This window comes from Suncus etruscus, chromosome 4, assembly GCF_024139225.1.
Source record: "Suncus etruscus isolate mSunEtr1 chromosome 4, mSunEtr1.pri.cur, whole genome shotgun sequence".
In the NCBI taxonomy this organism is placed as follows: domain Eukaryota; kingdom Metazoa; phylum Chordata; class Mammalia; order Eulipotyphla; family Soricidae; genus Suncus; species Suncus etruscus.
Genome location: NC_064851.1, coordinates 135,500,307 through 135,523,773, shown reverse-complemented (window position 1 = coordinate 135,523,773; position 23,467 = coordinate 135,500,307).

The following is a 23,467-nucleotide window of genomic DNA, read 5'->3' as shown; positions in this document are numbered from 1 at the left end:
TAAAATTACATAAGTTTCATGTAAGTATATGGGCTAATCATAATATATATTACATATATATAAACTTATATCAGCTACATGGAAGTAAAGCTAGAGTTTTTGTTTGGAGCCACAACCAACAGGCAATGCTCAAGGATCATTTCCTGGCCATGCTCAGTGGACCATGTATAGTGCTTGGGTTTTCACTTGGGGTCACAGCAGCATGCAAGGCAAGTGCCTTGTAAGATCTAAACTATGTATTATCTCTCTATTCTTGGGAAAAAAATGTTTTCTGAAGATAGTATTTTTGAACACTCAGCTTCACTTTCATTCCCTATGCATTTTCCGTCTATCTTTCCACTCAAAAGTGACCTTGTTTTCCAGTTCTTTCCTGAGGCATCAGCACACATACATACATAACTACACGCATCCTCACATACCACAGTCAGCAAAAACCCCTGATACCACATGTAATATTAATGTAATTTTCCCTTTTTGCCCTTAGTATATCTTGGGAAGCTTTTTGTTATTAGTCATTCTTTGCATAATGAATATTTAGTTCAACTCAATCTTTCACTGTTAGAGAACACCTTTTCACATTACTCTTTGTATATACATATGACTAAAAGCAAAAAAGATTTCTTTGCATGACACGTTATGCTGATGTGTGATAATCCTTTATAATCAAATGTGAAATGACTGGATGAAAAGGTATTTTATATTTAAATTTGATAAATACTAGGAAATGTACACCAAAAAAAAAAAGCCTATGAGCTTACAGTTTTCCATTAGCAACATGAAAATACCTAATTCACTATAATATGATTCCCTTTTTTACATTATAAGGGTAAAAATTAGAAAATTTCTGTTTTTTCACTTTTATTTTTGTTTTGTTTTGTTTGGACCACACCCTACTGTGCTGAGAGTGTACTCCTGGCTCATACCTCAGGGATTATTCATGGTGCTGAGGATCGATCCCAGGAAGGCCTCGTGCCAAGGCAAATGCTGTGCTATCGATTGCTCCCAACCCCAAGGTCTTTTTATTTTAAATAGAAAAGTTTATTTGAGGGGCACTGCCTGGGGTAATTCCTGAGTGAAGAGATAGGAGTAATCCTAAACATTGACAGGTGTGCCCTCCAAAATAAAATCAAAACAAAACAAATAATATTACAAAAAATATTTATTTGACAATAGAAAGGAAAGAATAAAAAAATCCAGAGCAGTAGAGGAATTCAATATAGAACTAAGTTTGGAAACTTTCTATCTAATTAATTTGTTTCCTTTTACTGATTTCAAGTGATGTTTAAGAATATTTTAATTACCTTTTGTCCTTCAGGAAGGTTTCTTAAATTTTTATTGTTTGATGCTGAATATATTATAAATATTAGTACTGTAATATGGAGAATTTTTTATGTTTTTTTTTGGGGGGGGGAGGTCACACCTGGCAGAATCCGGGGACCATATGGGATGCCGGGATTTGAACCACCGTCCTTCTGCTTGCAGGACAAATGCCCAACCTCCATGCTATCTCTCTGGCCCCCCCAAATTTTTTATAAGTTTTGTTTACCTTTTTCATGTAAATATCTAAAGCAAATGCCTTATAGTCTTAGGCATATATATATATATATATCCTTGAATTTTCATTATAAATTTTGGGCCTGAGGTTAGCATATGGAAATTTTCCTTAACATCCCCATATAATTTCCCTTATATATTTTTATAGTTTTGTAATATGTTTTAGCTCTGTAATTCATCTGTAGCTTTTTTTTATGTGACACAGTGATATATTTCTTTTTCTTGTTCTTTTTTTTTTTGGTTTTTGGGTCACACCCGCAGCACTCAGGGGTCACTCCTGGCTCCACGCTTAGAAGTTGCTCCTGGCAGGCACGGGGAACCATATGGGATGCAGGGATTCGAACTATCAACCTTCTGAATGCAAGGCAAATGCCTTACCTCCTTGCTATCTCTCTGGCCCCATAGTGATATGTTTCTATTTTTTTCAAATTGGCATCAATTATTGGAATCACAATATTGTTTTAGTTATTTAAAATATCTATCAATTGCCTAGTTTTTCATGCGACCAAACTGTGCTTCTGGTTCTATTACTGTCTTCCTTTCATCAATTAAGTATCTATTTTTATAATCCCTTTCCTTACCTGAACAGTAGTTGCAGTCCCATACACACATACTCAGTTATAGAGTTGTTGCACATGTTAACTGTGGTGTGGTACTTCCATACATTTGATCTACATGCTTTAATTTGCTTGCTAGGGGTCACACATTGGGTTGCAGTGCTCATACACTTGCTGATGATGCTATCTAGGGCTCCCACACTCTAACTGTGGTAAAAGGGTCCACACTCAGCACATGAAATAATGTCAAGTATGAACTCAGGCTTAGGAAGCAGTGTTCAACCCCTGAACTACATCCCAAGTTCAACTTAGCAATTCTTGCTCCAGTATGACAAAAATTTTTTCACTATTTCTGGGTTAGTATTTTGTTCTACTGTATAGAATAACATTTACCTGGCCACTAATAAGAGTTAATTTAATCTCATGTTAAATTTCAAAGAATGTTTGCAGTCAAGTTTGATCTTGATTCATAGTTCATTAAATCTAGGGGAATAAATTGGTTGACTCCATTCTTGCTCGTGATAAATTATGTCAATTTATTTATGTCTACCTTAATGTCCTAAGTTTTGAGATGTACATGTTTTCACAAAAGCTTTCTACATCTGTCCTAAGTGTACTCATATGCATTTCTAAATGAGAATTTAAAAAAAAGTATGGCAATTCCTAATATGTTATTATTTAAATAAAAATATTTAGTCAATATACAAGCTAAATGTGTAGACAAGTTCTTTTTAATTTTCTATAAAGACTACATGCAAATATGAATAGCTCATTTATATATGTGTGCTATATTGATATGTATTTATAGAGAGTAAACCTTATTTTACAACCTCTAATGGAAATGTGATTAATCAGATTCATATTTGCTTTAGATTTTCACTAGATACAATTTTTCAAATTAAAAATTGCAAGTTGTGGACCCGGAGAGAGAGCACAGCGGCGTTTGCCTTGCAAGCAGCTGATCCAGGACCAAAGATGGTTGGTTCGAATCCCGGTGTCCCATATGGTCCCCCATGCCTGCCAGGAGCTATTTCTGAGCAGACAGCCAGGAGTCACTCCTGAGCATCGCTAGGTGTGGCCCAAAAACAACAACAACAAAAAAAAATTGCAAGTTGTGGAGGCCAGAGAGATAGCACAGCAGGTAGGAGGGCATTTCAGCAAGAATAGGTAACATTTGGGGCCAAAAAATAGTAGTCCAGCAGGTAAGACACTTTCCTTGCATGCAACTGACCTGAATTCTATCACTGTTATCCAATATGGTTTCCCAAGAGCCACCAGGAGTAATAATTTCTGAGTGTGGAGGCAGGAGCCACTCTGATCATCACTTGGCATGACCCCTCTAACCACACCCCTAAATAATGGGTAACAACTTCCATTTTCAGAGTAAATTTTGGTGCCTATGACAAATAATCAAAATTCACATAATCTTTCTTTTTTTTTTTTTTTTATTCAATACCAAAGTGACTATATTGATAAAATACCTAAATCAAAACCAATTTTTCAGTCCTGGTAAGTACTTCTATATGTTATATAGTCACTATATTTATCAGGCACTATGTTCAGCAATTTTACATGGATTGTTTCTTCTAATCCACATACTAGCCCTCTAAGCACAGTGGCTCTGTGTCATGTCCATGTTCTAATCTCCAGAGCATGCAACCTATTTGGGGAAGAAAGACCTCTTTCTTTCTTACATAAATAAGAATCCTGGTGCTATGATGACAGGTATCTTTATGAGAGAAAGGCAAAAGGACATTGAACACATGAGAATCTATATAAACATGGAGAAAGAGCTTGCAATGATGAAGTTCCATGAACGCTCAAAGGTGAATATTCCACAGATATTCCCAAAGAACACATAGAGAAAATGAGATCATGCCACTAAATTGATTTCAAAGACTTAAATTCAAACTGAAATAATTCATTTCTGTTGTTTCTTTTTTTTTTTTTTTTTAATTGTTTGTTTTTGGGTCACACCAGGCAGCACTCAGGGGTTACTCCTGGCTCTATGCACTGAAATCACTCCTGGCAGGCTCGGGAGACCAAATGGGATGTTGGGATTCCAACCACCACTGTCTTTCTGCATGCAAGGCAAATGCCCTACCTCCATGCTATCTCTTCGGCCCATCATTTCTGTTGTTTCAAATGCACCCAGTTGTGGTAATTTACAACAGCAAGCCAAAAAAATATTATATAAGTTTCCATTAATAGTGCTTCAAATTAAAAATCAAAAAGTCCTATCCTTCAGTTTCAGCTTCCAAAAGTATAACAGACAATAATACAAAACAATCACATCACCAAAAAACAAGTACTAGGTAAATTAAGCAATAAATTTCTTAGATCTTTTGTTTGTTTGGGGTTGCTGGTTTTTGTATTTTGTGGATTTTTTTCCCTTTTTGGGGGGTGGGATAAAGTAGGAGTCACACCCAGCAGTACTCAGAGCTTATTCTGGCTCTGTGCTCAGGGATTGCATTTGGTAGTGCACAAGGGAATTTAAGAGGTGCCAGGGATCAAACTAGAGTTGGCTTTGTGAACAGTAAGTGCCTTCCTCCTGTACTAGCTCTCTGGCCCTAAATGATCTCAAAAAATAGGGCCAGTTCGTTGGCACTAGAGATAAAGCATCTGCCTTGCGAGCGCTAGCCTAGGACGGACCTCGGTTCGATCCCCCGGTGTCCCATTTGGTCCCCTTAAGCCAGGAGTGATTTCTGAGCACATAAACAGGAGTAACCCCTGAGCATCCACGGTGTGCCCCCCCTCAAGAAAACACAAAATAAATAAATAAATAAATAAACTTCCAATGTCAACAGGAAAAACAGAACTAACACAAGGTAGTCTCTAAATAAGGAGAATCAGGGAAGGCCATAAGAATTAGGAGTTAGAGCTGCATCGATTGATTGTACAATGAATGGACATTTACCCTGCACATGGCAGATTTAGGTCAAATCCCCAGCATCCCATATGATTCCTGAGCACACAGAGCTAAATTTGACCCCACTTAAAGAAAGAAAAAAAAAAAAAAAAGATTTGTAGTCTGGGCCAGCCTGATAATACAGGAATTAAGGCACTTGCCTTACACAGGGATCATCTTAGTTCAAGGTCCCTAAGTACCCCCAGCAGTGATCCCTGAACTCAGAGCCAAAAATATGGTCTGAATACAGTTGGTGCAGCCGATAAAAAACAAGAAGAAAATTTGAAATCTGAATTCAAATAGTGAAGACAATACTTTTAAATCTAAAACATTATTAAAATTGAAATACTTATTGACACATATTTAGACTGTAAGAAAGCAAGAATAGAATTTTTAAGTATTTGTTTCTTTAAATTAATTGGAGTCATGTTGATTGTCTTAGTGACCAAAATATTTTTCTGAAAGACTTTATATCATGTTTACAAATTTTCCTTAAGCAAGCAGCATGAGAGAAAAAGAAGAAAAGAAAAGCAATGTGAAGTTATTTATTGGTTTACAGACTTTTCTTTCTGGGTCAAAAATTTTCCTAAACAGTTTAGGTAATATTAACACATGAAAGTTGCAATGTGATTTCCTGTCCTATCACATTTAAATTAGTGCATGCATAAACTTTTGACCTTTGTTTTGTTTTGAGGCCACACCCAGAAGCACTCAAGGGTTACTCCTAGCTCTGCACTCAAAATTACTCCTGGCAGGTTCAGGGGACCATCTGGTATGCCAGGGATCGAACCCCAGGCCACATGTGTGCAAGGCAACTGCCTTACCTGCTGTGCTATCACTCTGGCTCCTGTATAAACTTTTGAGGTGAAGACAAAGAGGAATTTAAAGGCAAAGTTATTAAGCTCATTCACAGAGGTTAAAAAAAAAATAAAGCAAAATATAAATGATTTAAGTATGCAAGTTAAGAATGCACACAAAGGGGCTGGAGCCATGGTGCAGAGTGTAAGGCTAATGCCAGGAGCCCAAGCCAGGAGCGATTTCTGAACGCATACCCAGAAGTAACACCTGAGCGTCACCTGATGTGGCCCCCACAAAAAAAAAAAAAAAAAAAAAAAGAATGCACACAAAGAACAAGGGAATGCTCAAAAAATAAACAAAAAATTAAAAGGCAGAAGTTAGAGAAAGAGGGGCCAGAGAGACTGCACAGTGGGTAGAAGATTTGCCTCACACGCTGCCGATCCAGGACAGATGGTGGTTCAAATCCTAGCATCCCATATGCTCCCTGGTGCCTGCTAGGAGCAATTTCTGAGAGCAAACCAGGAGTAACCTCTGAGTGCTGCTGGGTGTGACATTTCCCACCCCCCCCCCCAAAAAAAAAACCCAAACAAATAAAAAAGAAGTTAGAGAAAGAGAAACAAAGATATATTTTGCTAAGATAAAATATATTAATTTTTAAAAATACTGAGAGTGATAAGGAAAGGGGAAAACTATAACAAAAGGAAAAATATCCTGGGTAGTCTTTAGCATTACAAATTTTTTATATATTTTCACAAGGGAAAAAATATCGAGCCTAAAGAATATTTTTATTATAAAATACATGTATTTTACTTTTTAATTATGGTGGGGGTTTATATTTTTTTTTATGTGGTTTTGGGCCACACCCGGTGATACTCAGAGGTTAGTCCTGGCTATGAGCTCAGAAATTGCTCCTGGCTAGGGTACATACGGGAATCGGGGCCTTGAACTGAAGTCCACACTGGGTCAGCCATGTGCCAGGCAAACACCCTACCACTGTGCTATCACTCTGGCCTCTCCTTTAATTATGTTTTAGTGTACATTTTTGTGGCATTAAAAACATGCATTCAATCATCACCATTATCCATCTCCAGATGAAACTCTGTATTATTAAATACTAACTCATCATTTCTTTCTTCTCCACCTAGCCCTCAATATCCCCATTCTTCTCTGTCTCTATGATTGGACAAATTTCATATAACTGGAATCATGAAACATGGCCTCTGGGTTAGGCTTATTTCACTTAATATATGGCTTCAAAATGCATCTATGATGTGGTATGTGATGAGATTTTCTTTTTTTCTTCTGACTGAATGATATTTCTTTGTAAGCATATGCTATATTTTATTTATTCACACACATTTGAACACTTGGGGTTTCTCTTTGAGTATATAAGCCAAAGTAGAATTAGTGAATCATATGGGAATGCTATGCTTAATCTTTTTTTCTTCTCATTTTTTTATTGTTTGCTTTTGGGGGGGTTATATGTGGTGGAGCTCAGGAGATCAAGGGACTGAACCAGGATGCCTGTATGCACCATGCAATTAACACATTAAGGATCACCCTGAGCCCTCTGCTTAATCTTTTAAAAATTCACCATACCGCATTCCACCACTTTATATTCCCAACGCCAGTGCACAGAATTCCAATTACTTCATACCCATGGATATCAATTTCTTATCAGATGTAAGTTTTGCAAGATCCAAAGAGTTTTAAAGGTGAGTTCTATCAACTTTCATATAATAGAGCCTTTGAGTCTTATACAAATTGCATTATATAACTATAACTAAGATAGCTGACACTGATTTTGTAAAAATTGAGTATAAGTCAGGATTTATCCCAAAAAAAACAAGATATATATATGTATATATATATATCTGTATGTGTGTGTGTGTTGTGTGTGTGTGTGTGTGTATCACATATCAACTTAATGCAAGAATTAAATTAGGTGATTTTGGGAATGAACAACTTATGTCTAACAGTCATAGGGCAAGTATCATAGAAAAGTAAATGCAACCCAAGGACATACACTGAAATTGCACAGATAGAACTCAAAGTATCTACAGGGAAGACTAAATTCTGCTAGCAGAACTTTTTTTTTTTTTTTTGGGCCACACCCGGTGACGCTCAGGGGTTACTCCTGGCTATGTGCTCAGAAGTCGCTCCTGGCTTGGGGGACCATATGGGACGCCGGGGGATCGAACCGCGGTCCGTCCTAGGCTAGCGCAGGCAAGGCAGGCACCTTACCTCCAGCGCCACCGCCCGGCCCCTGCTAGCAGAACTTTTATTGATGGACTCAAGTTCACTCTGGAAACTCTAGGATACACATTTAAAATATTTTGGAATAATATCCCTGAATTATCATAAACTATTGAGTTTCAAAATATCCACACATTACCGTCAAGCAACATTTAGTTTAGGGCTTGATTAAATATCATAGACTATTAGTCAGTGAAGTTTATATATAAAACCTACAAATGCAAAATTACCATAAGCTATATCAAAACTAGAAAGTAAAAGTTAACTTACCAGATGATTTAATTCATAATTTGGGATTAATATTCCTCTTAAAATCTACAAAACAGTAACAAAAAATATGTAGCAAATAAAATCTAGCAATATACAAATTACAAAAAGTCTAAAACATAAATAAAAATTGTATAAAATTATAGTACTAAAATAATTTTTGCCACCAGATTTCTTTGTTTTGCCAAAGATCCATCCACTAGGAAGAATTATATATTACAGAGGCTATATAGTAGTCAAAGCAATATATTACTAGAGTCACATGTTTATTATTTCTCTTCTACTATTTCGTGTTTTGAATAATCCCTTGCCCAAGTTTAAATCAGTGAAGTAACATGGAAGGCAGAAAAATGTAAATCTACTTAATTCTCTTTATCTTACCCCAATTTCCTTAAGGTGAATCCTAGAATAATCTGGCACTGCAAATTCTTATGTTGCTTCAACTCACTAAATGATACTTTGTCTCTAATTTATTATGAATTACTAGTTTATGCAATAGCAATCCTTAAATAAGAAATGTTTAAGAGCTACTTTTTTTAAAATTTAAATAAAATTGCATGGAAATTACACAGAAATGAATATTGCCATTTCTATTATTTTTTTCCTAGCATCAAAGTACAAGACCACTTATATTTTGTAATAAAATTCATAGATATAAAATCTGAATTAAAACATTCCCCTATAAAATTAGACAAATGGAGAAAATGGTAAATGAGGAATAATATTTAAAGAGATGCTGAATTTAAATAGGAATTTTCTTTTCAATAGCTAAGTTCATTATTGCCAAGGTGGCACTTTAAATAAAAAGAATTAGAGGAACTGGAGAGATAGCACAGTGTTAGGGCATTTGCCTTGCACGCAGCCAATCCAAGACTGAAGGTGGTTCGAATCCCTGCATCCCATGTGGTTCCTGGTGCCTGCTGGGAGTGATTTCTGAGCTCAGAGCCAGGAGTAATCCCTGATCATCTCTAGGTGTGACCAAAAAAAAAAAAAAAAAAAAAAAAAAGAAGAGAGAGAGAATTAGAATAAAAAAAAAAATCAGAATAACTAAGGGCAACATTTCCTAGAATGGTTTTAAAAGTAAATGTATTAATTTATCAAATATGTATTAAAAGATTATTTACTGGCAAATTTATATTAGGAAGCAGAGATAAATAAGGAACAATCCTTCCTTGTAGAGTAAGCTGAAGACCAACATATAATTATATAATCATAGTGTTATCTAAAACTCTATGAGCAGAATGCTATTAGAATATCTAGTCACACAAAAGGTAGATAAATCGGGCCCGGAGAGATAGCACAGCGGCGTTTGCCTTGCAAGCAGCCAATCCAGGACCAAAGGTGGTTGGTTCGAATCCCGCTGTTCCATATGGTCCCCCGTGCCTGCCAGGAGCTATTTCTGGGCAGACAGCTAGGAGTAACCCCTGAGCACTGCCAGGTGTGGCCCAAAACCAAAACAACAACAACAAAAAAAAGTAGATAAATCATTAAATATTTAGAGGAAGTGATGTCAACATCAGTACCTAGAAGAAACTATTAGTTTCTCCTTTGAAACAACTACTGATATCTATGAGATGAAGGCTATGCTATTACTAAATAAATTATTTTATTGCCTTTTGGAAAAATTATACAGTTGGTTATATATTGTACAGGCATATTAGAAGAGTTTGGCCTTATAACAGTTACTCAAAATGTAATATTTGATGTAGAGAAGTGTGGTACATTGACATCAATATATTCTTCTTCTGAGTTGTGGGAGTCATTCCAGGCACTTCTGGGGGGGGGCACCTAATTATGCAGTATGGGGGATCAAAGGTAGATTCTCCCAGAGGCAAAACTCATAATATTCTATCTTTTGAAGCAAATTGCCAGTCCTTTGCTACAATTTCTGTCTCAAGAGTACAGCATACAACTATTTGTCTTTTTACTGTCAATGCTGTTTATCTGCATCCTAGCCATAAAGATGAACAAAGGTAAGCTTAAATGATGCATGTGAGCGTGTAAAACTCATTGTCACTGTCTGATAATCATTGGATTAAACAGACTATGTGCAGCACGGAACATCTACACCAAGAGGTGGACTGTGCACAATCTTTTAATATCTCTAATTATTGTGTTTAAACAGTCCATCCACAATATATTGTGGGTTTACTGAGATCTCACGTAAAATCCTTTATGTGATTGTCCTGCTGCATAATACTTTTAATTCCTCTATTTAGTTAATATTTTGAGACAGAATTCAATGTTCTTCTTATGTGACAATCTGTCCTTTGAATTTACAGGGGAAAAATATGAGCTCAGATAATGCTTTTCTTTTCCAGTTGTACCACTCTGTATTTTGCTATTCTATTTCCACATGCCTGAGATGACCTCATTCATTGCAGTTCTCCATTCTTTCCTGCTTCTTGGGCCAACAGCTCCTCTGCTGCCCTACAAAAGACCTGCCCTGCATGCCTCATTCACATTATGGATCTCCACTCACTACCACTTCCCATCCCCAATAGTTTATCTACGCCATTCTAAGACCTCCTGGCTGAACTTTCCCACTGTAGCTTCTCTTAACAGAGCTAAGCTCTTGGCAAACCCATAAAGCAATTGATTTTTTTATTTGTTTTTGTTTCTTAGTGATTCTCTCCTTGATATGAAGAGATCAAAGATGTGCATCTACTGCTCTCCAAAGCTAGAAATATCCATTTCCAGAATCTCAGTTGAAACATCTTTGTTAAACATATTTTTTTCACTACGTGGCTTTAAATCTCCTTGAATTGCATTTAACTAATAAATAGGAGAGTCCTGTACCGATATCAACTTCCCTTATGGAGGAAATAATGCTACAATTGTTTACTCATTAAATCTAGATTTGCCAAGTGGAGAATCAGAGTAATCTCTTTAAGAACATGGAGGAAAAAGGCAATAATTGTATTTATTTTATTTTGCATGAAAAGCAAAATGAAATGTCACCTTCATCCAAAATAAAAGCAGCAATATTGTAATTAACCAGAATATAGATACCAATTATTCTAAAACACAACATTATTTCCCCATACTTAGTGTCAATATTCTTTGTCTTTAATAAATTGCTTAGCATAGAGACTTGTGTGCTTGGTGCTTTATGGTACAGCTTTATAATGTCATGATTTTTTGCAGCATTGTAAACTTACAAAAAAAACATAGTAAATTGTATTGACAAGGTTTTCATGCTAAGACTACATTTTATTGCACCATTATCCCTGAACAAATTGAGGCACAATATTTCATTAAACTAGACAGATACATTATTGAATACATAAAATAATATCAACAGCTACTCAATTGTTCTGAGTAGAGAATAGCACACAGGATCAATATTAGGTCTTTATAGGTTTATCTAGAAAGTATTTTGTATATCATATCTCTATCTTGGCTGATTCATTTTAAAAATAACTAAAATAAAAAACTATTTTGATGAGTTGCGTGGAAACTATTACTTCTCACAGAAAGTTTATTATTTAAAATTATTACATTTAGAGCAGGAGGGGCTGGAGAAGTGGCACAAAAGGTGAGGCATTTGCCTTGCTTGTTCTAAACTAGGACAGACTGCAGATGGATCCCCAGGCATCCCATATGGTCCCCCAACCCAGGAGCCATTTCTGAGCGCCACCAGGTGTGGCCTAAATACCAAAAAAAAAAAAAATTTAGAACAGGGTTATTTACATTCAATACACAAAACAATCTCAGAATTGAATCGTGAAGCAGTCTAACAATATTTTGTTCTTATCTTTTACGCATTAGGTGGCATGTAATTTAGTGGCAGGAAAGAATCTAGAATTGAAATACTTCCCAAATACACCCCATTTTTTTACCATTAAAGATGACTGTGTGTTATAGGTAATATGGTACATATGGCTTTTCCAAATGGAAAAGCGAGGTATTACATGTAAATTTTAATCATAAAAGATAAAACAGCTATATTAATATCAAAGTAGACTACACAAAAGGTAAAGTGAGCATAAATAAAGGGTGGTATTATATAATGGTAAATGAGTCAATTTATCAAGACACCTAGCACCCTAAATACACTTCAAAATTTATAGAAAGAAAAAGCAAAGCAGGCAGTTCATACTCACTACTAAAAGCTTCAACACTCAACAATTTATAATTTAACAGCACACTTAAAATTAGTAAGAAGAATGAAGCTGTGAACAACAACATCTAGCCTACCCTGACTTTTAAGACTATATTTAACAGCAAAATATACTTTTCTTTTTTTTCTCTTTTTTTTTTTGTTTTTTTGTTTTTTGGGGCCACACCCGGTAACGCTCAGGGGTTACTCCTGGCTATGCGCTCAGATGTTGCTCCTGGCTTGGGGGACCGTATGGGTCGCCGGGGGATCGAACCATAGTCCATCCAAGGCTAGTGCAGGCAAGGCAGGCACCTTACCTCTAGCGCCACCTCCGGCCCCAAAGTATACTTTTCAAATAAACATAGAACATTAAGTGGATGGGGCAATAATACAACAGGTAGGCACTTGTCTTGTATGCAGATTTAATCCCTGGTATCCCATATGGTCCCCCAAGCACCATCAAAAGTAATTCCTGGGGACATTGATGGCAGAAAATGAGCACTGGAGAAGACTATTGTACATTGTATGATCATAATGCAATCCTGAACAACTTTATCTGTGGGAATAAAAAAAAAACTGTGTTCTGAACAACCTTGTTACCATAGTGTTTAAATAAAAGAATTTTTAATTTAAAAAAAACATAATTCCTGACTGCAGACCCAGGAGTTACTCCTGAGTGTAAACAGCTAGGCATGGTCCCAAAACAATAAACAAATAAAAAAACATGGAATGTTTACCAAGAAAAACAAATTGATTCTATCTAACATTGGTTGGATATTTAAATTTGAAATACTCTATCTAGATATAAAAATTCTGTTATATTTTAATGATAAGGTCATCAAATTATTTTCTTATATCAGGAGATATAGTCATTCAGTGCTTATAAAGTCTCAGAATACAAGGAAGACAAAACCTGAGATTAATGAGATAAGGGTTTTGTTCTAAGATACCAATAATTATAGATTGTAATATAAAAATATAATTATAAAATGACATATTCTCAAGGGCAGTAGCAACAAGAGAATCTTTCTTGTTTGTCATAGATCTTGAACACACTGCTCATTCCATCAACAAAATACATTTTTCTCTATTTCCTTGTGCTGGGTGTATAATGATTTTTTTAGCAGGAAAGGTACAGACACAGAATGATCACACTCATTCATGGGATAAAAAAAACAACAACAACAAATGACCAAAAGACACATGATAAAATGTTCCACATCACTAATCAGAGAGATGCAAATCAAAACTACAATGAGGTATCATCTCACACCATAGAGACCGGCACACATCACAAAGAACAAGAGCAATCAGTGCTGGTGGGATGTGGAGAGAAAAGAACTCTCATGAACTGCTGGTGGGAATGCTATCTAGACCAGCCTTTATGGAAAACAATATGGAGATTCCTCAAAAAACTGGAAATTGAACTCCCATATAATCCAGCTATACCACTCCTAGGGATATACCCTAAGAAAATAAAAATACAATTTAAAAATCCTTTCCTCACACCTATATTCATTGCAGTGTTATTTACAATAGCCAGATTCTGGAAACAACCAAGATGTTCTTCAACATATGAATGGCTAAAGAAACTGTGATACATATATTCAATGGAATATTATTTTTATAAAAGTAAAAAACAGTAAGAGAATAATGCCTCAAAACAATATAAATAAAGGGCAAAATGATTGGTCCTTAATAAGAAGTTCTGTCACTGTTAGAGGTTGACAGGGAAGGGACTACTATAACAATGACAGGGGGAGGTAGTCACTCTGGATGAGAACTGGGTGATGAAAGGAGGTAAAGTGATATGCAAATTTCAGTAAAAAAAAAAAAAAAAAGGAAAAATACTTGCCATAGATACTGGTTGGGGAACAGGAGAGAAACTGGAGGCAATGGTGGGGGGGGGGCATTGGTGAAAGGTTTGGTGTTGGATCATTATACCCCTGAAACTCAATCCTGATTAACTTTGTAACTTTGTAATTCATGGTGACTCAATTAAAAAAATATATTTCTGGTTTAGATTTAATCTGAATATGTGAAAAGCTGGTGTGTTCATCTCTGACTCATTGCTATCTGGTTGAAACAATTAAAAAACTAATGTCACCCCTCTGATGCAGATTAATATTAGTTTACACTTATATTATACCACACTTTATTTATAAATACTTGTACTTAGTTTTATAACCAAATTGCTATACAAATTAACATACTGAATGTTCATTAGTAGCTTTCAAATAAAATGATACCCAAAGTCTCAAATAGAATTGAGAGGTGGGAGGCTTATAAAGTAGATTTATGTAAAGTAGATTTATGGTGTGAAATCATGACATTTCTTCTAGCTTTATTTAACAGCCATCTCGCTCTCTTTTTTTTCAAGCACCATGTAAACCCTGTAACAATACTGTAAATCTAGGTTTCATCCATAAAATATCCCAGCACCATACCTTTCATCAGAATTTGCTTCACTCCATTCTTGTTCCTAATGTACCATCCCCCATTCCTGTACTGTCCAATACCACCCCCCCTCCAATTGCCTACTCTTCAGTAGAAAGTTCTTAGCAATTTATGTTGCTTTATAATGATCATTCCTTTGGGGAGGTTTGGGGGTATTCTCAACTCTACACTCAGGAATCACTCCTGGAAATGTTTAAGGGACCAATCATTCCTATGGTACCAGGGATCAAACATGGGTTGGCTGTGTGCAAGGCAAGTGTCCTGACTGCTATAGGGCCCTTAATAACCATTCTTTAACCACCATCTTAATTTTCCTGAGAAAAAGAATAAATTGTCTGTAGGATCTTTCAGAATCTGTTAAAATGCTTGCTGAAAAAAGTGGTAAAAATTCTTAAAATCAACATTTATTTGACAGTATAATTTAACTATACTTGAGGTATGCAGGAAAATCATTCTCTTTGCACCACATATTTAAAAATTATTATAAACATAGGACATATTCTTAGCTGCCATTAGATTTTATCAATGTTTTCTTATTTCAATCATGGACAGTTACATCATTAAATTATATTCATTTGAGGAAAGAGCATTTCACCTCCTACATTTCAATTTTAACACCTACTCTACTCTTCATTTTGTATATGCCAAGTTTAGCTCCTTTTTCAACTTCACATAGATTTATCTATTCATAATGCTTGTCAAACTTTTTCAAGGATTTCCTCTAGAGTGGAAATAAAAGATGCTACTTACAAGCTTAATTTTTATAAGGCTTCAGTTTTATCTTTAAAATCACATGAACTTTGTTCATATATATTATATAGCAATACTATTTTTATAAAAATACTAATATTCAAAACTCACATTGTTTAAATCACATTTATCATACAAATGCATAAAATTTTTCTAATTTCTCTATCTGTATAGAGCCTATTCTGGAATCAGAAATGTAAAAGATACAGTTAAAAGCAAAACCAAGAATTTAGAAAGAGGGACCGGAGAGAGAGCATGGAGGTAAGGCGTTTGCCTTGCATGCAGAAGGTCGGTGGTTCAAATCCGGGCATCCCATATGGTTCCCTGAGCCTGCCAGGAGCGATTTCTGAGCCTAGAGCCAGGAGTAACCCCTGAGCGCTGCCGGGTGTGGCCAAAAAAACAAACAAAAAAAAACAAAAAAAGAATTTAAGAAGAAACATATTGGGGCCGGGCGGTGGCGCTGGAGGTAAGGTGCCTGCTTTGCCTGCGCTAGCCTAGGACGGACCGCGGTTCGATCCCCCGGCGTCCCATATGGTCCCCCAAGAAGCCAGGAGCAACTTCTGAGCGCATAGCCAGGAGTAACCCCTGAGCGTCACAGGGTGTGGCCCAAAAACCAAAAAAAAAAAAAAAAAAAAAGAAGAAGAAGAAGAAACATATTGTTGGAAGTTTTTGTGTTTGTTTTGCATAAGTAGTCAAAAGGATAAAAAGGTGTTCCCAATTTCATAGGCCCAAACATTCCAAATTCAGTTTCAGAATGCATATCTCATTAGAAGCAAAGGGATTTTAGAAGTATTTTCTGCAATAATACAAAAGATATTAATTCTCTATAGAGGCAACTAGTTCATTCAGGGACCTTGGAAGTTTCTTCTATTCCTCAAAAGCCAAGTTACAGGAACTCCAAGGTTTATTACCTGCTAAGCCTAGGGGAACTGTCTCTGAGCCGCATGCCAGTACACACAGTTTATTACTCTTTTAAGGGAACTGCATTTATGGAAACATAAGCAAGAAGTACCTGGGAATAAAGGGAGCATATAAACCCTAGAAGACATGAATTATCCTTAGCAAGTAACTGAATGGCTAGAGGTCTGAAGGAGAAAAGACATTTCTTCTGCTGTTTATCCTGTTTCATTTTACTATTTGTATCATTATTTCATGCATTCCTTTTTAGCAAATAAATTGAAAATCACTTTTGATAAATAATTTTAAGATGTCAGACAAGCAGTAGTTAATGGATATTTTTCTTGTAAATATGATTTATAGGTCAGAGACTTAGATAGTATGGTGTGAAGACATTTGCCTTGCACGTGGTCAATCCTGGTTAGATGCACAGAACCACAAATGGTCCTTTAAGCCTTGCCAGGAATGACCTATAAGTACAGAACTAAGAGTAAATTCTGAGTGTCGCAATCCCTCTTTAAATAAAAAATTGTAAATAAAATATAAATTTGAAAATATACTCTTATTATCTTTTACATAGATTGTTAGTGCCCCTAAATATCAATTAATGATGAACAGGTAGAAAAATTTAAATTCAATTCAATTTATCAAAATATTGGTCTTGGATCAGAGAGATAGTACAATTGGTGAGGCACTTGTCTTGCAGCCTGCTAACCCAGCACCAATCCTCTGTGCTGTAAACATTCCCCTCAGCACTACCAGGAATGATCCCTGAGCACAGAGTCAGAAACTACCGTAATCCTGAGCACAGCTAATTGTGTCTTGCCAAAAGTATTTTGGTGGAAGTCACAATAAATAAAGCTTCAATGCTAAACAAGTTCACCATGGATAAAAGAAGGATAGGGGAAGTTTAATATTTTGCAGGACATCTAGGCTTTGTTAACACCATCTCTTGGTTTTATTTCTTTTTATCCTCCCCCTTTCCCTTTGTTGTTGAGGTTTTGATTGCAATGACTGGGATCACACATACATGGCCAAGGTACAGCACATGTACTGTGGTGCTTTCTGAGAGTCACACATCACATAGCAGCACTCACAGACTTGGCCTTGAGCTTACCAAGGGCTGCAATCCATTGTGTGGTGCTTGCAGACAGACTTTCTTTGGGGTTCACACTCATTATTGTCATTATATGTTATAAGGTGCTTCCATATCCTCCAGTTTCAGTCATCACTGGGGATTGCATTCTTTGTCGGGTGCCAACACAGACCTGGCTATGATGCAACTGGAACTCAGCTATAAGAGCAGAAGTGCCAGGATCTGGGGCCGGGCGGTGGCGCTGGAGGTAAGGTGCCTGCCTTGCCTGCGCTAGCGTAGGACGGACCGCGGTTCGATCCCCCGGCGTCCCATATGGTCCCCCAAGAAGCCAGGAGCAACTTCTGAGCGCATAGCCAGGAGTAACCCCTGAGGGTCACAGGGTGTGGCCCAAAAACCAAAAAAAAAAAAAAAAAAAGAAGTGCCAGGATCAGTTGCCTTTGTGTGGCAGCACCAGAGATCAAACTGTCAACCGCATACCTGCGAGCACATGTTGTCAAACCCTGAATTATTTCTGCTGGTCCTAAGATGCTGCTGGGTTTTATTTAAAAAATAATCATGGGGGGCCGGGCGGTGGCGCTAGAGGTAAGGTGCCTGCCTTGCCTGTGCTAGCCTTGGACGGACTGTGGTTCGATCCTCCGGCGTCCCATATGATCCCCCAAGCCAGGAGCAACTTCTGAGCGCATAGCCAGGAGTAACCCCTGAGCGTTACCAGGTGTGGCCCAAAAACAAAAAACAAAAACAAAAACAAAAAATAATCATGGCTACAGCTCATAAGTGGAGTACATGCCTTGCATATCTGAGCCCTCAGTCTAAAAAAAGGGGGAAAAAGAAAAAAAAAGTGAGGAGATAAAAAGAAATATAAGTGCTTTAGTCTCTTTTTTTTCTTTTGGTTTTTGGTTTTTGGGTCACACCCAGCAGCGCTCAAAGTTTACTCCTGGGCTCTAAGCTCAGAAATCGCTCCTGGCAGGCTCAGGGGACCATATGGGATGCTGTGATTTGAACCACTGTCCTTCTGCATGCAAGGCAAATGCCCTGCCTCCATGCTATCTCTCCAACTCTGTGCTTTAGTCTTTTTTTTTTTTTTTTCTCTTTTTTTTTTTTTTTTTTGTGGGTCACACCCGGCAGTGCTCAGGGGTTATTCCCGGCTCCAGACTCAGAAATTGCTCCTGGCAGGCACGGCGGACCATATGGGGCACCGGGATTTGAACCGATGACCTCCTGCATGAAAGGCAAACGCCTTACCTCCATGCTATCTCTCCGGCCCCGCTTTAGTCTTTTAAGGATAATCTTTTGAAACTCTAGATGCCTGAGATCTATACTGACTTATATTATGTGAAATGCATTGAACTACATGAACAGAGACAACTATAATTATAATTTTTATTTCAACTTACTTGTATGATTATTCAACTGAACAAAATGAGCGTCTGTTACTAGAAGAATTCACCTTCACACAATCTTTCAATTAATACAGATCACAACACACATATTTGTTTTTGGATAAAGTCAAAACCACGGTACTAGAGATAACAAGTAGCAAACCACCTGCCTGACAATCATGAGGTCAGGCAAGGCCTGACAATCATGAGGTTCAATCCCCACCTCATCACCACTCCACAAGTGTCACAGTGATGTATGGAGGAGGCAGAAGTGCACTACAAGTAAGTTTGTGCACACAACACCAGTAAAGAGTACAGCCCCCAACAAGCACCAAAATCACATGTGCTATACCCAAGCCTGCAACCCTACAGAAACAGCAAAGGGATAAGAAAAATAAATCAAAATCATTAAAAAGCCAAAAAGAAACAAAAGTTCTCTTACTTCTGATAGAGTCCTTGAGTAATTCTTCTTCCCCTTGTGGAAATTGATCAAATATTACATGAGAACTCTTATCAGAATGACTTCCAGAGTTTCTAATCATAAGTTAATTGATTCTTTAAAAAAGAAGTAAGAGAGATAATATTGTATCTCTATATAGAAAGCTTTCACTGCAAGCAGCAAACCGAGACTTGAATCTTCAGCATTATATATTGTCTCTGAGTACTCCATGTTAAGGGTTACTCCTGAGCACATAGCCCGGAATAGCCCCAGAGCACCACTATGGGTAACCCCACACACCTTCCATCTTCAGATCCATTAATTACTAGAAGGAAGAGCATCCCCTCTACATAGTATTCTCTCTCTCTCTCTCTCTCTCTCTCTCTCTCTCTCTCTCTCTCTCTCTCTCTCTCTCTCTCTCTCTCTCTCTCTCTCTCTCCCCTCTCTCGTTAAAACAACAAAACCCATCCAACTGTGACCATTTTCCCATGCTAACACTCTATGATCTGTTTGTCTATTCTATTTGACCAGTTTATGGAGATGTTGCTATTCACACTATTAAACTCTTTCTCAGATTAACTGTATGTATCAAAGCTAGTGAAACTGATTGTCTGCCTTCAAAGATGAATAATATTAACTGCTGTCTCTGCTGGCTCCATTCACATAGCTGTGGATTTTAGAGATTTGTAAATGAGGCCACTGTAAGACACAGTTGCTAATGAGACATAGTTGAACATCGGCTGTTTTCAAGGGAGTGTTAAGAACATGCTCTAATTGAAATTCAGATGCACAATTTTGACATTCACCCACTTACAGCTATTCTTGATGTGTATGAGTGCATGCATCACCTAGATTTTGTTAAAATGTGTGTCTGGGTTCAGTAGGTCTGGAGTAGGGCAAGACATGCTTCATTTCATACAAGGGAATGCTGATGCAGCTGACTCACTAAAACCAAAGTTGGAAAAGCAAAGCTTTATATGTCTGAAGACTATGACTATAATGGCTATATGATCTTTCAAACAATTTGAACTTTGAACATAAGATTTTGAAAAGTTGTATACAATATACTACCTATACTTAAAATAAATTAAAACAAATCGAAGTTGGGGTTTACTGAAACCTCCATTTTCTGCAGGAGTTAAAGGCTAAGAAGAATAGAGGTAGAAACAAGCTAGACACAGAGGGGACCACTTATACTAGCAGCCCGAGGAGTAAGGGAGGGGGATATGGGATGCAAGATGGGAATGGGCTGGAGGGAGGACAATTTTGATGATGGGAATTCCCCTGATTAAATGTTAATATGTACCTAAAATGTTACTGTGAAAGACATGTAATCCACTTTGGTAAAAATAAAAATTATATTAAAAAAAGAATAGAGGTAGAATCTTAGAATCGTGACTTGGACCTTTCTGGAACCCTTTGAGTGGGAAGCTTTTTTATCAAAATTATCAAAAAAATTTCCTCAAAAATAATTAAAATAAGGGGAAAATAAAAAAAATCCTCTTCTTGCCTAAGCTATACAGATCTGCAGATATAAGCTTGAAACATTACTGGAAATTATTTTATAATAAAGAATTTTCTGAGCCTGGAGAGATAGCATAGCGGCGTTTGCCTTGCAAGCAGCCGATCCAGAACCAAAGGTGGTTGGTTCTAATCTCGATGTCCCATATGGTCTTCATGCCTGCCAGGAGCTATTTCTGAGCAGACAGCAAGGAGTAACCCCTGAGCACTGCTGGGTGTGACCCAAAAACAAAAACAAAAAAACAAAAACAAAAAAAAAAATTTTCTGAGCCAAATTATTTTCCCATCTTTGAAGTCTATTTCTGCCATAAAGCAAAAGTAAGGTGAATTTCCAAACCCATTCTAAAGGATGAACTAATACAATGGGCCATGCTGGCATTCTGAGGTGGGTATATTAGCGAAGAAAAGGCCCCTCTGATAGATAAAGTCCCAGGCAAATGGTGTTTTAGACCAAAAGCAAAGTGCCACATTCTCCCAGGTGGTCCTGATCTGAGCATGAGGAGTGGAGCTCAGGTTGAAACCGTGCATTAGGCCAGCATCAGGATTATAGGCTAACACAGTCCCTACTTTGGTTTAGTAGGGCTGAGGAAAGAACCTTAGAAAGTAGGGAGTAGTTAGGAAAAAATGGTTTGTAGAAAATGGTCCTCAAATTCCTTGGGTAGTAAGATAGAATTAGTAATGGGAGGAAAGCTGAGGATAAAACAGGGATCAAAGAAGAGCCAGAAAGATAGCTTAGTGCAGGGGTCTTCAAACTACGGCCCGCAGAGGAGTCTGATCCGGCCCGCCAGCAGTGAGCGCTGTTTGGTTGCCAAGATACCTGGCAGCATATACACTCATTGTATATCCAAGTATCAGGAACCATGCACTCAAAATGGTAACCATCTTTGGTAGCACTTATGCCTGTGAACAGATTTTTTCAAGAATGAAACATCTGAAATCTCCAACCAGATCAAGATTAACTAATGCCTACTTGCATCACTTGTTACGGCTGGCAGTGACAAATATGGAACTGGACATTGATCATCTCATTAGCCAAAAGCATGCCCACAGTTCCCATTGAAATACTGGTGCGTCTTTTGAAATTTGTTTGGAACAATAAACACCCTAGAATAGCTAAAGCAATCATTGGGAAAAAGAATATGGGAGGAATTACTTTCCCCAACTTTAAACTTTACTACAAAGCAATAGTTATCAAAACAGCATGGTATTGGAATAAGGACAGACCCTCAGATCAGTGGAATAGGCTTGAATACTCAGAAAATGTTCCCCAGACATACAATCACCTAATTTTTGATAAAGGAGCAGGAAATCCTAAATGGAGCAAGGAAAGCCTCTTCAACAAGTGGTGTTGGCACAACTGGCTAGCCACTTGCAAAAAATTGAACTTAGACCCCCAGCTAACATCATGTACGAAGGTAAAATCCAAATGGATTAAAGACCTCGATATCCGACCCCAAACCATAAGATATATAGAACAACACATAGGCAAAACTCTCCAGGACATTGAGACTTCAGGCATCTTCAAGGAGGAAACTGCACTCTCCAAGCAAGTGAAAACAGAGATTAACAGATGGGAATATATTAAGTTGAGAAGCTTCTGCACCTCAAAGGAAATAGTGCCCAGGATACAAGAGCCACCCACTGAGTGGGAGAATCTATTCACCCAATACCCATCAGACAAAGGGCTAATCTCCAAAATATACAAGGCACTGACAGAAATTTACAAGAAAAAAACATCTAATCCCATCAAAAAATGGGGAGAAGAAATGAGCAGACACTTTGACAAAGAAGAAATACAAATGGCCAAAAGACACATGAAGAAATGCTCCACATCACTAATCATCAGAGAGATGCAAATCAAAACAACAATGAGATACCACCTCACACCACAGAGAATGGCACACATCACAAAGAATGAGAACAAACAGTGCTGGCGGGGATGTGGAGAGAAAGGAACCCTTATCCACTGCTGGTGGGAATGCCGTCTAGTTCAACCTTTATGGAAAGCAATATGGAGATTCCACCAAAAACTGGAAATCGAGCTCCCATATGATCCAGCTATACCACTCCTAGGAATATACCCTAAGAACACTAAAATACAATACAAAAATCCCTTCCTTACACCTATATTCATTGCAGCACTATTTACCATAGCAAGACTCTGGAAACAACCAAGATGCCCTTCAACAGACGAATGGCTAAAGAAACTGTGGTACATATACACAATGGAATATTATGCAGCTGTCAGGAGGGATGAAGTCATGAAATTTTCCTATACATGGATGTACACAGAATCGATTATGCTGAGTGAAATAAGTCAGAGAGAGAGAGAAAAACGCAGAATGGTCTCACTCATCTATGGGTTTTAAGAAAAATGAAAGACATTCTTGCAATAATAAATTTCAGACACAAAAGAGAAAAGAGCTGGAAGTTCCAGCTCACCTCAGGAAGCTCACCACAAAGAGTGATGAGTTTAGTTAGAGAAA